A 13,946-nucleotide genomic window follows, 5' to 3' on the forward strand; every position below is an offset into this window, starting at 1 on the left:
GCCATAAAAAAGACATTGCATAAAGAAAAAAAACAAGATATTTTTTGTTGTTGCCAAAAGACATGTGGGAGCCTCCCCAAACATATGGAAGAAGGTACTCTGGTCAGATGAGACTAAAATTGAGCTTTTTGGCCATCAAGGAAAACGCTATGTCTGGCACAAACCCAACGTCTCCCATCACCCCGAGAACAGCATCCCCACAGTGAAGCATGGTGGTGGCAGCATCATGCTGTGTGGATGTTTTTCATCAGCAGGGACTGGGAAACTGGTCAGAATTGAAGGAATGATGGATGGAGCTAAATACAGGACAATTCTTGAGGGAAACCTGTTTCAGCCTTCCAAAGATTTGCGATTGGGACGGAGGTTCACCTTCCAGCAGGGCAATGACCCGATGCATACTGCTAAAGCAACACTTGAGTGGTTTAAGGGGAAACATTTAAATGTCTTGGAATGGCCTAGTCAAAGCCCAGACCTCAATCCAACTGAGAATATGTGGTATGACTTACAGGAGCTGGAGCAGCTTGAAGGAGCTGGAGCAGTTTTGCCTTGAAGAATGGGCAAAAATCGAAGTGGCTAGATGTGCCAAGCTTATAAAGACATATCCCAAGAGACTTTCAGCTTTAATTGCTGCAAATGGTGGCTCTACAAAGTATTGACTTTGGGGGGGGGGGGGGGGGGGGGTGAATAGTTATGCACGCTCAAGTTCTGTTTTTTTGGTATTATTTCTTGTTTGTTTCATAATAAAAAATATTTTGCATCTTCAAAGTGGTAGGTATGTTGTGTAAATCAAATGATACAAACATCCCCAAAAAACTATTTTAATTTCAGGTTGTAAGGCAGAAAAATAGGAAAAATACCAAGGGGGGTGAATACTTTTGCAAGGCACTGTATGTACTAGGCGATGTCTGAGGATGGCCCAAAAACTGGTTTAAGAATCCAGTCACCCAGGTCATAAGACTGTTTTCTCTGCTACCGCACGGCAAGTGGTACTGGAGTGCCAAGTCTAGGTCCAAAAGGCTCCTTAACAACTTTTACCCAAGCCATAAGACTGCTGAACAATTAATAAAATATCCACCCGGACTATTTACATCATACCGGCTGTATTTCTTATGTTACAGTGCCTTCAGAAAGTATTCATACCCTTTGACTTGTTCCATATTTTGTTGTGTTAGTCTGAATTCAAAATGGATTAAATAGATTTCTCATCCATCTACACACTTAATGACAAAGTGAAAACAAGTTTTTAGAAATGTTTGCAATTGTATTGAAAATTAAATACAGAAATATCTAATTTATTCACACCCCTAAGTCAATGTTAGAATCACCTTTGGCAGTGATTACAGCTGTGAGTCTCTTAAATTAAGAGCTTTGAACACCTGGATTGTGCAATATTTGCACATTATTCTTTAAAACATTATTCAAGCTCTGTCAAGTTGGTTGTTGATCATTGCTGGACAGCTATTTTCAAGTCTTACCATAGATCTTCAAGTCGATTTAAGTCAAAACTGTGACTAGGCCACTCAGGAACATTCAATATTGTCTTGGTAAGCAACTCTAGTGTATATTTGGCCTTGTGTTTTTGATTATTGTCCTGCTGAAAGGTGAACTTTTCTTCCAGTGTCTTTTGGAAAGCAGGATTTTGCCTGTGCTCAGCTCTATTCAGTATCTTTTATATCCCCAAAAAACTCCCTAGTTATTGCCGATGACAAGCGTACCCATAACATGATGCAGCCACCAACATGCTTGAAAATATGAAGTTGTACTCAGTGATGCGTTGTGCTGGATTTGCTTCAAACATAATACTTTGTATTCAAGGCATAATGTTACATTTTTGCAGTTTTACTTTAGTGGCTTATTGCAAACAGGGTGCATGTTTCAGAATATTTTTATTCTATACAGGCTTCTTTCTTTTTACTCTGTCATTTAAATGTTATACATTTTAGTAATTTAGCAGACATGCTTATCCAGAGATACTTATAGGAGCAATTAGGGTTAAGCGCCTTGCTCAAGGGCACAACATATTTTCACCTACCTTGCTTGAGGATTCAAACCAGCAACCTTTGGTGCAACGCTTTTAACAACTAGGCTACCTACCACCCTCCATTTAGGTTTGTATTGTGGAGTAACTACAATGTTGTTGATCCATCCTCAGCCATTAAACTCTGCAACTGTTTTAAAGTCACCATTGGCCTCCTTCCTCTCCGGCAACTGAGTTAGGAAGGACGCTTGTATCTTTGTAGTGACTGGGTGTATTGATAAACCATCCAAAGTGTAATTAATAACTTCACCAAAGGGATATCTACCAATAGGTGCCCCTTCTTTGTGAGGCATTGGAAAACCTCCCTGGTCTTTGTGGTTGAATCTGTGTTTGAAATTCACTGCTCGACTGAGGAACATTACAGATAATTGTATGTGTGGGGTACAGAGATGCGGAAGTCATTAAAAAATTGTTAAACGCTATTATTGCACACAGAGTGAGTCCATGCAACTTATTATGTGACTTGTTAAGCAACATTTTAGTTATTTAGGCTTGCCATAACAGAGTTTGAATACTTATTGATTCAAGACATTTCAGCTTTTCATTTTTAATTTCAAATTTTTTCTATAAACATAATACCTCTGACATTATTGGCTATTGTGTGTAGGCCTGTGACACAACATCTCAGTTGAACCATTTTAAAATATTTCTGAAGGCACTGCATAAACCTTAAACTATATCAACAATGGACTAATGAAACAAATACCAAAAGATAGTTTTTGGGTGGAGTTTTCCTTTAAGTCGTATGTACTCTGTGCCTGTAGGCGCCTGAACCCACTAATCTAGTAAGAGCATGGGTTAGTTTGTTTTAACTTTCTGGCCTAGTTAGAACAAACCCCTTGGGCAAACCAGTTTTTCTAGCTTGGTAACATTTTTGCTTGAAATAATGTCTGTCCACCTGTGATTTATTAATGATCAGAGGCATTATATACAGTGTCTTGTGAAAGTATTGGGATATGTCTCTATAAGATCTCTATAAGCAGATCTCGCCACTGGGATTCTTTCCCATTCTTCAAGGCAAAACTGCTCCAGCTCCTTCAAGTTGGATGGGTTCTGCTGGTGTACAGCAATCTTTAAGTCATACCACAGATTCTCAATTGGATTTGAGGTCTGGGCTTTGACTAGGCCATTTCAAGACATTTTAAATGTTTCCCCTTAAACCAGTCGTGTTGCTTTAGCAGTATGCATCGGGTCATTGTCCTGCTGGAAGGTGAACCTCCATCCCAATCTCAAATCTCTGGAAGAGTGAAACAGATTTCCCTCAAGAATTGTCCTGTATTTAGCGCCATCCATCATTCCTTCAATTCTGATCAGTTTCCCAGTCCCTGCCGATTAAAAACATCCCCACATCATGATGCTGCCACCACCATGCTTCACTGTGGGGATGGTGTTCTCGGGGTGATAAGAGTGTTGGATTTGCGTCAGATAGTGTTTTCCTTGATGGCCAAAAAGCTACATTTTAGTCTCATCTGACCAGAGTACCTTCTTCCATATGTTTGGGGAGTCTCCCACATGCCTTTTGTCGAACACCAAACATGTTTGCTTATTTTTTTCTTTCAGCAATGTTTTTTTATGGCCGCTCTTCCGTAAAGCCCAACTCTGTGGAGTGTATGGCTTAAAGTGGTCCTATGGACAGATACTCCAATCTCAATACAGAATGTCACCTTTTTATTTTAGTGTATTTTCATGCGTATCTGCTTTCCATTTAGAAATGGAAGCACTTTATAGATCTAGTCCACCCATTTGAAGATGTCATAAGTATGTGGACAAATTTCACTTATAGTGTAGTCCCATAATCCTAACACACAATGACAACATCAAGCTTGTGACTCTACAAACTCGTTGGATGCATGTGCAGTTTGTTTTGGGTAATGTTTTTCCCAATAGGAACTGAATGGTGAATGAGTATCAAAGTGAGTATATAAGGTGTTTCTGAACGCTTCTAAATCAAACCTGATAATGCCATGATTATTCATGATTCATTCAGGATTTTTCTTAATGAGGAATGAGAACGTTAGAGGCTACATCAAAGCATGGTAATCTCTCATCACCAATAATGGTGGCAGATTTGCATTTTTTGGGGGGTGGGGTATGACTTTGTCCTTCTGTAACTTTCTTATTCATCCTTCACGATTATCCATAATCATGGTAGCATCCACATAGAAGTGTTCACAAACATATCTTCTTACTTATAATAAAAGTAACTCCAAAATGACAATACGTTATTCACCATTCACTTTCCATTGGACAAAACAATTTGAAACAACCAAAACAAGCTGTAAATGCATCCAATAAATGTGCAGAGTCACAAGCTTGATGTAGTCATTGTGTTCTGTGTGCAAGGAATATGTAACCAAATACCAAACTTGACTACTTTAATACACTATGGGTTCTATATTCGGCTGGCATTGAGGCGCAAGTGTCAAACACACGTTAGTTTGCAATTTCGTCATCAAAAAAATGATAATTTGAATACGCCCTGGCATTTTCCAGCCCTTAACGCCAGGTTAAGCAATTTACCTGCCAAACCTCAACTCGTTTGCCCTGATGGGAAGGGTGGACATTTTTTAGGTGTGTCCTTGAAGCAGCACTCAGCAGTTGAAACAATAACAAAGCTCAACTCCCCACCCATTTCGGTAAAAAGATGAGGAATGGGGCTTGAGAAACGTAACCACTCTCAAATACATAGACAGAGCTACGGATTCAAGGACTGACCAGCCATGGTATCAAAATTATGGTTTGAACCATGCTTTGCTGCTATATGGTGTTTGTTAACATCTACTTTGTTTACAAACAATAGAGTAAAATAATTATATTTTGGATAGTGATGGGGTATGACAGTTGAACTAAGCTCATGAAGCATTTTAGTTAAACTCTTCCAGGATGAATGGGTTCATATGATTCATTTATAAATCCAAAAATGGATGTAGCATCTGCATATTGAGCTTTTTTTTTTTTTACATTTGCAAAAGTGACAATTTCATGCAGTGCTAATGGGATGTTTCAAGACCCACAAAAAGCAGGTCTTAACAATAACGCAGTTGATGTAATGGCATGGATTTTGAGAGCAGAAGCGCAGCTTATTCAGCCATGACATACAGTGCCCATGGGAAGAGAAAAGTGCCTTTTGTGCCAATGAATCCCCCCCCCCTTTAGTTTAATTTGAATAAAAACCAAGCATAGCCTACCCACCCCTTAATCAATGCTGGTTTAGCAGCATTGAATATGTGCCTATTTTTATCCTGGGCATTCAGCCAAGTAGCCTATGAATAAAGGTTTTAAATGGTCTACTGAGAGTGCTTTGAAATATTTTGGAGTTGTTTGCCCTCCATGCATTTTCATTATTTACAATTCACACACCTGCATATTTCATTTCGCTTGTTCCAAGTCGGCTGTCCATCCCCATTTTCATAGAGCGCTCCTCGTCCGATTACCAAAGACACGCTCCAGTCCAATCTATTCAGTCTTCCTATAATGCCGTATCAACTGCAGATCGTTTTGAGAATCTGCCTCGCACATAGACAACGACACAATTAACAGGAGCCTATGTATGTTGTATAGACGTGCAAATGTTGCACGTGAAGGCCTACGCGTGCACAAAGTGCCAGTGCCACGGGACGAGAGGAGTGATTTATAATATTATGCTTCTTATTTAGAAAGATTCACCTTCCATGGGTTTGTAGTGAGGAACGTACATGGCTCGAACGCAATGTAAATCCATCTGCTATTCCTGGAGAAGTGCAAAAATGATATGCAAGACTGTTCCATGATGTTTATAAACCATTACATTTGCGAGCAGTACAGCGGTCAGTGGACATTCCCCTTTATATTGGATCTTTGTCCAGCTCCTGTGAAATGTTTGGATGTGCGTAAAAACCCTCCATAGTCTTAATTTGCCTTGTCTGTGTTTTATGCCCACGGTGAGCAATTATGGTGCCTAACTGTATTTAAAACAAGTTGTTGTTTAGTTTTCAAATCCATATGTCCATATCCAGACAAATTTACAGTAGGCCTAGCCCCTATATCAGTGTGAATCCTATATTTAAAAATGTACTTCCATATTTAGGTAATGCAAATAGAACAATGTGGACTGCAAACATGTTCAACATACCGGTATTTAGCAAATATGGGGCAGGCTATTTAATGAACTAGGCTATAATGGACTAACGTTTGAATTGGAGTTGAAGACAATGCAATACATAAGACTGTAAATACACAACTTGAAGCAACCACATATTTAGTCAAGGGCACGTTCTGATTGGCCAGTGAGGTGCCAAGCCTCTACACACCCACAGCTTGTTTATTCATCAAAACCCAGCCCTTTTGTGCCACCCCAGCTACTGCGCCCATAATTCCGGTTTTGAAAATAATATTTTCACAACCGGAAATATCTGACACACCCCTGAACCTATGTTGCTACCGCCAGCGCTTAGATTTACTATTGCGTTAGGTTTGTTCAACTAGAGCCATATAGCTGAAATTTGTCCAAATAGTTGTGATGATCTATTCCCTTCAAATGGGGGGGACTAGATCTATAAAGTGCTTTAAGATCTATATGAAAATACCCTCGAAAGTATTCAGACCTCTTGACTTTTTCCACATTTTGTTACGTTACAGCCGTATTCTAAAATTGATTAAATTGTTCCCACCCCCCCAATCTACACACAATAATACCCCATAATGACAAAGCAAAAACAAATTTTTTGCAAATTTATTTAAAAAAAAAATGACAAACAAATATAAAATTTACATAAGTATTCAGACCCTTTATTCAGTACTTTGTTGGACACCTTTGGCAGTGATTACAGTTTACACCGAACCCAAACCGGCTGCGCCATTGTGCATATATTTATTTTGTCCCCCCACACCAAATGCGATCACTACACGCAAGATAAAATATCAAATCAAACTGAACCATTACATTCATTTGGGGACAGGTCGAAAAGCATTAAACATTTATGGCAATTTAGCTAGCTAGCTTGCACTTGCTAGCTAATTTGTCCTATTTAGCGATCTTGCTGTTGCTAGCTAATTTGTTTTGGGATAAACAGTGAGTTATTATTTTACCTGAAATGCACAAGGTCCTCTACTCCGAAAATTAATCCACACATAAAACAGTAAACCGAATCGTTTCTAGTTATCTCGCCTCCTTGTAGGCTTTTTCTTCTTTTGACTTTATATTGCGATTGGCATTTTTCAGAAATTAGGTGCATTACCGCCACTGACCTCATTCATCATTCAGTCACCTACGTGGGTACCTGCTTCTATAAACCAATGAGGAGATGGGAGAGGCAGGACTTGCAGCACGATCTGCGTCACAAATAGAACTGACTTCTATTTTAGCCCTTGGCAATACAGACGCTCGTTGGCGTGTGCGAGCAGTGTAGTCAGCCTGTTAGTCTTCTTGGGTATGATGCTACAAGCTTGGCACACCAGTATTTGGGGAGTTTATACCATGCAGATCCTCTCAAGCTCTGTCAAGTTGGATGGGGTGCATCACTGCACAGATATTTTCAGGTCTCTCAGAGAAGTTTGATCGAGTTTCTCATCGACTGAGAGTCCTTTAGGTATCTTTTGGCAAACTCCAAGCGGGCTGTCATGTGCCTTTTAGTGAGGAGTCTGGCCTCTGTCTGGCCACTCTACCATAAAAGCCTGATTGATGGAGTGCTGCTGTCACATTGGTATAAAGGGTCGGGAGACAGGTGCAGGAATGTGTAATAGTTTTTAAAATGTCTTTACCCACAGCGTGCCATGTAGAGGCACGGGGACGAAGACCAAACAAACACGTATACAACACACAGGGTTGAAACCCAAACAAAAGAGTGAGGAGTATCTCTAATAAATAACACAAGCGCACAATGATTATCACACGGGACGAGACCTGTAATCTTCTACGCAATCCACAATGGCACAAAAGTCAAAACAACATAGCACAGGTACTCACATGAACCAACGGACATTGTAACAATAATGGACAGCACCATGGTGAACAAAGGGCACAAATATACAAATACTAATCAGTGGGAATAGGGGACAGGTGTGCGTGATGAAAGTTCCAGAGGGATCCATGACAAAGCTGCAGAGATGGTTGTCCTTCTGGAAGGTTCTCCCATCTCCACAGTTGAATTAACCACAGGTGGACTCAAATCAAGTTTTAGAAACATCTCAAGGATGATCAATGGAAACAGGATGCACCTGAGCTCAATTTCAAGTCTCAGGGCAAAGGATCAGAATAACTGAATACTTATGTTCAATGCAGTTGTCTAAAAAAAACATTTTCTCTTTGTCACTTTGGGGTATTGTGTGTAGATTAATGAGGGAAAAAAATAATGTAATTCATTTCAGAATAAGGCTGTAATGTAACAAAATGTGGAAAAAGGTAAGAGTTCTGAATACTTTCTGAATGCACTGTACATATAAACTCAGGTTGTCCTCGGTTCTGTTCAGAACGGGAATAAATAAACGCAGTAAAAAAAGAAACGGCCTCACTGTCAACTGCGTTTATTTTCAGCAAACTTAACATGTGTAAATATTTCTACGAATGTAACAAGATTCAACAACTGAGACAAACTGAAGAAGTTCCACAGACATGTGATGAACAGAAATGGAGTAATGTGTCCCTGAACAAAGGGGGGGTCAAAATCAAAAGTAATAGTCAGTATCTGGTGTGGCCACCCGCTGTATCAAGTACTGCAGTGCATCTTCACCTCATGGACTGAACCAGATTTGCCAGTACTTGCTGTGAGATGTTACCCCACTCTTCCACCAAGGCACCTGCAAGTTCCCAGACATTTCTGGGGGGAATTGTCCTAGCCCTCACCCTTCGATCCAACAGGTCCCAGATGTGCACAATGGGATTGAGATCCGGGCTCCTCGCTGGCCATGGCAGAACACTGACATTCCTGTCTTGCAGGAAATCCCACACAGAACGAGCAGTATGGCTGATGGCATTGTCATGCTGGAGGGTCATGTCAGGATGAGCCTGCAAGAAGGGTACCACATGAGGGAGAAGGATGCCTGCAATGACAACAAGCTCAGTCCGATGATGCTGTGACACACCGCCCCAGACCATGACTGACCCTCCACCTCCAAGTCGATCCTGTTCCAGAGTACAGGCCTCGGTGTAACGCTCATTCCTTCGACGATAAACACAAATCCGACCATCACCCCTGGTGAAACAAAACAGCAACTCATCAGTGAAGAGCACTTTTTGCCAGTCTTGTCTGGTCCAGCGAAGGTGGGTTTGTGCCCATAGGCAACGTTGTTGCCGGTGATGTCTGGTGAGGACCTGCCTTACAACAGGCCTACAATCCCTCAGTCCAGCCTCTCTCAGCCTATTGCGGACAGTCTGAGCACTGATGGAGGTTATTGTGCGTTCCTGGTGTAACTCGGGCATTTGTTGTTGCCATCTTGAACCTGTCCCGCAGGTGTGATATTCAGATGTACCGATCCTGTGCAGGTGTTGTTACACATGGTCTGCCACTGCAAGGATGATCAGCTGTCCGTCCTGTCTCCCTGTAGTGCTGTCTTAGGCGTCTCACAGTATGGACATTGCAATTTATTGCCCTGGCCATATCTGCAGTCCTCATGCCTCCTTGCAGCATGCCTAAGGCACGTTCATGGAGATGATCAGGGACCCTGGGCATCTTTCTTTTGGTGTTTTTCAGAGGAGGTAGAAAGGCCTCTTTAGTGTCCTAAGTTTTCATAACTGTGACCTTAATTGCCTACCGTCTGTAAGCTGTTAGTGTCTTAACGACCGTTCCACAGGTGCATGTTCATTAATTGTTTATGGTTCATTGAACAAGCATAGGAAACAGTGTTTAAACCCTTTACAATGAAGACCTGTGAAGTTATTTGGATCTTTAAGAATTGTCTTTGAAAGACAGGGTCTTGAAAAAGGGTTGTTTTTCTTTTTTTGCTGAGTTTACATAACACACACACACTTTCTCTCTCTGATTTCCTCTTATTGTTTCCCCCATAACGTCTATAACCTCTCCTGTCCCCTGCTGGCCGAACGGTCCAGGTGGCCGTAGAGGAATGTGCGTTCCTGTTCCCAGTGCTGTACTGCAGTATTTCCCAACATCGAGTACCCCCAACAGCACACATTTCTGTTGTAGCCTCGGATAAGCACACCTGAGACAGAGGAATGCTAAAATCCCACACAGCTGAGTTAACAGGCCACTTCTTTCAAACGACTGGCTAATGACCACAAACAAGTGTCTCCATAACAGATGAACGTGGTACCTTCAGGCGTTTGGAAATTGCTCCCAAGGATGAACCAGACTTGTGGAGGTTTCTACTGAAGGTACCACGTTCATATGTACAAACAATAGCACGCAAGTATAAACACCATGGGACCACGCAGCCGCCATACCGCTAAGGAAGGAGACGTGTTCTGTCTCCTAGAGATGAACGTACTTTGTTACAAAAAGTACAAATCAATCCCACAAAATAGAAAAAAAGATCAAAAAATTCACAAAATAGATGGCTCATGATTAGGAAAATTATGTGGATATATTGAAGCAACATCTAAAGACATCAGTCAGGAAGTTAAAGCTTGGTCACAAATGGGTCTTCCAAATGGACAATGACCCCAAGCATACTTCCAAAGTTGTGGCAAAATGGCTTAAGGACAACAAAGTCAAAGTATTGGAGTGGCCATCATAAAGGCCTGAAATTAATCCTATAGAAAATGTATGGGCAGAACTGAAAAAGCGTGTGCGAGCAAGGAGGCCTACAAGCCTGACTCAGTTACACCAGCTCTGTCAGGAGGAATGGGCCAAAATTCACCCAACTTAGTGTTGGAAGCTTGTCGAAGGCTACCCGAAATGTTTGACCCAAGTTAAACAATTGAAAGGCAATACTACCAAATACTAATTGAGTGTGTGTAAACTTCTGACCCACTGGGAATGTGATGAAAGAAATAAAAGCTGAAATAAATAATGTATAGTATGTAAACTTCCGACTTCAACTGCATGTGAGAATGCTGTTCATTGACTATAGCTCAGCATTCAACACCATAGTGCCCACGAAGCTCATCGCTAAGCTAAGAACCCTGGGACTAAACCCCTCCCTCTGCAACTGGATCCTGGACTTCCTGACGGGCCGCCCCCAGGTGGTAAGTAAGGCAACAACACTTCTGCCACGCTGATCCTCAACATTGGGGCCCCTCAGGGGTGTGTACTTAGTCACCTCCTGTACTCCCTGTTCACCTACGACTGCGTGGCCAATCACGACTCCAACACCATCATTAAGTTTTATGACGACTGATCACCGACAGTGAGACAGCCTTCAGCCTATGAGACAGCCTATAGGGAGGAGGTCAGCGACCTGGCAGTGTGGTGCCAGGACAACAACCTCTCCCTCAATGTGAGCAAGACAAAGGAGCTGATTGTTGACTACTGGAAAAGGCAGTCCGAACAGGCCCCCATTAACATCGACGGAGCTGTAGTGGAGTGGGGCGAGAGTTTCAGGTTCTTTGGCGTCCACATCACCACCAAACGATCATGGTCCAAACACACCAAGGCAGTCGTTAACAGGGCACGACAGCACCTTTTTCCCCCTCAGGAGACTGAACAGATTTGGCATGCGTCTCCAGATCCTCAAAAAGTTCTACAGCTGCACCATCAAGAACATCCTGACCGGTTACATCACCACCTGGTATGGCAACTGTTCAGCATCTGACCGTAAGGCACTACAGAGGGTAGTGCGTATGGCCCAGCACATCCTTGAGGCCAAGCTTCCTGCCATCCAGGACCTCTATATTAGGCAGTGTCATAGGAAAGCCCCAAAAATTGTCAGAGACTCCAGTCACCTACATCATAGATTGTTCTCTCTGCTACAGCACGGCAAGCGGTAACGGAGCGCCAAGTCTAGGAACAAAAGGATCCTTAACAGCATATTATACACCTAAGCCATGAGAATGCTGAACAATTCATCAAATGGCCTATTTACATTGACATCACCCCCCCCTCCATTTGATTTGTACACTGTTGCTACTCGCTGTTTATTATACACTGCTCAAAAAAATAAAGGGAACACTAAAATAACACATCCTAGATCTGAATGAATGAAATATTCTTATTAAATACTTTTTTCTTTACATAGTTGAATGTGCTGACAACAAAATCACACAAAAATTATCAATGGAAATCAAATTTATCAACCCATGGACGTCTGGATTTGGAGTCACATTCAAAATGAAAGTGTAAAACCACACTACAGGCTGATCCAACTTTGATGTAATGTCCTTAAAACAAGTCAAAATGAGGCTCAGTAGTGTGTTTTGCCTCCACTTGCCTGTATGACCTCCCTACAACGCCTGGGCATGCTCCTGATGAGGTGGCGGATGGTCTCCTGAGGGATCTCCTCCCAGACCTGGACTAAAGCATTCGCCAACTCCTGGACAGTCTGTGGTGCAACGTGGCATTGGTGGATAGAGCGAGACATGATGTCCCAGATGTGCTCAATTGGATTCAGGTCTGGGGAACGGGCGGGCCAGTCCATAGCATCAATGCCTTCCTCTTGCAGGAACTGCTGACACACTCCAGCCACATGAGGTCTAGCATTGTCTTGCATTAGGAGGAACCCAGGGCCAACCGCACCAGCATATGGTCTCACAAGGGGTCTGAGGATCTCATCTCGGTACCTAATGGCAGTCAGGCGAGCACATGGCGAGCACATGGAAGGCTGTGCGGCCCCCCAAAGAAATGCCACCCACCACCATGACTGACCCACCGCCAAACCGGTCATGCTGGAGGATGTTGCAGGCAGCAGAATGTTCTCCACGGCGTCTCCAGACTGTCACGTCTGTCACATGTGCTCAGTGTAAACCTGCTTTCATCTGTGAAGAGCACAGGGCGCCAGTGGCGAATTTGCCAATCTTGGTGTTCTCTGGCAAATGCCAAATGTCCTGCACGGTGTTGGGCTGTAAGCACAACCCCCACCTGTGGACGTCGGGCCCTCATACCACCCTCATGGAGTCTTTTTCTGACCGTTTGAGCAGACACATGCACATGTGTGGCCTGCTGGAGGGCATTTTGCAGGGCTCTGGCAGTGCTCCTTCTGCTCCTCCTTGCACAAAGGCGGAGGTAGCGGTCCTGCTGCTGGGTTGTTGCCCTCCTACGGCCTCCTCCATGTCTCCTGATGTACTGGCCTGTCTCCTGGTAGCGCCTCCATGCTCTGGACACTACGCTGACAGACACAGCAAACCTTCTTGCCACAGCTCGCATTGATGTGCCATCCTGGATGAGCTGCACTACCTGAGTCACTTGTGTGGGTTGTATACTCCGTCTCATGCTATCACTAGAGTGAAAGCACCGCCAGTATTCAAAAGTGACCCAAACATCAGCCAGGAAGCATAGGAACTGAGAAGTGGTCTGTGGTCACCACCTGCAGAACCACTCCTTTATTGGGGGTGTCTTGCTAATTGCCTATAATTTCCACCTGTTGTCTATTCCATTTGCACAACAGCATGTGCAATTTATTGTCAATCAGTGTTGCTTCCTAAGTGGATAGTTTGATTTCACAGAAGTGTGATTGACTTGGAGTTACATTGTGTTGTTTAAGTGTTCCCTTTATTTTTTTGAGCAGTGTATATGCATAGTCATTTCACCCCTACCTACATTTGCAAATGACCTCTAATAAACCTGTACCCCCGCACATAGCCGCTTTATTGTTATTTTATTGTGTTACTTTTTATTATTTTATACTTTAGTTTATTTGGTAAATATTTTCTTTACTCTTTCTTGAACTGCACTGTTGTTTAAGGGCTTGTAAGTAAGCATTTCACGATAAGGTCTGTACTTGTTGTATTCGGTGCATGTGACAAATAACATTAGATTTTATTTTATTTAGACCAATGGAAATTGGTCTGAGGAGTCCAAATTTGAGATTTTTAGTTCCAACC

Source organism: Oncorhynchus mykiss, chromosome 28 (genome assembly GCF_057628025.1).
Source record: "Oncorhynchus mykiss isolate SJ-2025 chromosome 28, ASM5762802v1, whole genome shotgun sequence".
Classification (NCBI taxonomy): Eukaryota; Metazoa; Chordata; class Actinopteri; order Salmoniformes; family Salmonidae; genus Oncorhynchus; species Oncorhynchus mykiss.